This window comes from Brassica oleracea, chromosome C5, assembly GCF_000695525.1.
Source record: "Brassica oleracea var. oleracea cultivar TO1000 chromosome C5, BOL, whole genome shotgun sequence".
Lineage (NCBI taxonomy): Eukaryota > Viridiplantae > Streptophyta > Magnoliopsida > Brassicales > Brassicaceae > Brassica > Brassica oleracea.
The window spans coordinates 21,595,179-21,597,236 of record NC_027752.1 but is presented as its reverse complement, the minus strand read 5'-3'; positions in this window follow the sequence as shown (position 1 = coordinate 21,597,236).

The window sequence follows — 2,058 nt, the reverse complement described above, 5'->3', positions numbered from 1 at the left end:
GCTTAGCAAGTGTAGTTTCTGGCAACGTAAGATTGGGTTCCTAGGACATGTGATCTCCGAAGCAGGGATAGCGGTGGACCCCGAGAAGATCACCGCGATCACAAAATGGCCAACACCAAGTAACGCAACAGAAGTACGAAGTTTCCTCGGGTTGGCAGGATACTACCGTAAGTACGTTTTAGGGTTCGCCACAATAGCCAGGCCACTCACCCGCCTTACGGGCAAGGAGGTTAGGTTCGAATGGACAGAGGCGTGCGAGGAGGGATTCAAACAACTAAAGGACATGCTGACTAGAGCCCCAGTACTAGTCCTACCTAGACCGGGGGTGCCATTTGTGGTCTACACCGACGCCTCCGGGGTCGGAGTGGGGTGCGTACTCATGCAGGAAGGAAGAGTGATCGCCTACGCGTCCAGACAACTGCGGAAACACGAGTCTAATTACCCGACACATGATTTAGAGTTAGCAGCAGTGGTATTCGCATTAAAAATCTGGAGATCGTATCTATACGGAGAAAAGGTGCAAATTTTCACGGACCACCAGAGTTTGAAATATGTGTTCACTCAAGGAGACTTGAACCTACGGCAGCGCAGGTGGATGGAACTGCTAGCAGATTACGACCTGGTCATCGATTACCACCCCGGGAAGGCAAACCTGGTGGCAGATGCCTTAAGCCGAAGGAAATCAGACATCTCCGGAGCAAAGGAAACTCAGGAACTCGCCACGGCCTTAACGAAACTACACCTCTGTGCGACGACCGTGAACGAGGAGGGCGCCGGGTTAGAGGTTGTGGAACAAGCTGACCTACTGAGTCGAATCAGTAAGGCCCAGGAAACGGACTCCACACTCCAAGGGATGGTCGACAAGGAGGTGAGCGGGTACCGTACGGCTGGGAATGGTACTATCCTGTTTAAAGGCCGAGTGTGCGTACCACATGGAGGGAACTTGAGGGATGATTTACTGGCACAGGCTCATCAATCACGGTTCGCAATTCACCCGGGACGGACAAAAATGTACCAAGATCTGAAGCGGTACTATCACTGGGAAGGAATGAAGAGAGATGTCGCCTTGTGGATAGCCCGGTGTCAGACCTGTCAGCTGGTTAAGGCGGAGCGCGGAGTTCCAGGAGGACTGCTGCAGGAGTTACCCTTACCACAATGGAAATGGGATATGGTGACAATGGATTTCGTCACGGGGCTACCACGGACCACGAGAAACAAGGACGCTATATGGGTGATAGTAGACCGCCTGACAAAGACGGCTCATTTCCTACCTATACGAACCACCGATAAGACTGAGGACTTAGCTCGAGAGTACCTGAACACCATAGTGAAGTTGCATGGGGTACCGGTAAGCATAGTATCCGACCGGGACCCGAAGTTTACCTCAACTTTCTGGCAGGCGTTTCAAAGAGCGTTGGGAACCAAGGTTCGCCTTAGCACCGCGTATCACCCACAGACGGATGGACAATCCGAGAGGACCATCCAAACACTTGAAGATATGTTGAGGGCGAGTGTTTTGGAATGGGGAGGTAAATGGAGCGAATATCTACCATTGGTGGAGTTCTCATATAACAACAGCTACCATGCGAGCATTGAAATGTCCCCGTATGAAGCATTGTATGGGCGACCCTGTAGGACCCCCTTATGTTGGACCGAAGTGGGGGAGGAACGAGATATGACCCCCGAACTAGTTGGAGAAACGATCAAGCAAGTAGAACTCCTCAGAGACAGATTGAAAACAGCACACGATCGCCAGAAGAGTTACGCCGACAAACACCGGAAGAAACTAGAGTTTGCAGTAGGGGATGAGGTGTACTTGAAAATGAGAACCTCTCGAGGGAATGACCCAAACCGAAAGTTGAAAAAGTTGAGACCCAGATACATGGGCCCATACGTGATAAAGGAGAGGATTGGTGCAGTCGCGTATCGGCTGGTCCTACCGCCGGAACTATCAGATTTCCATGACGTGTTTCACATCTCCGTGCTACGGAAGGTTGTAAGGGAGCCTGAGCTGATCTTGCCGCACCCGCCTACGGATGCGCAACGTAACTTGACCTT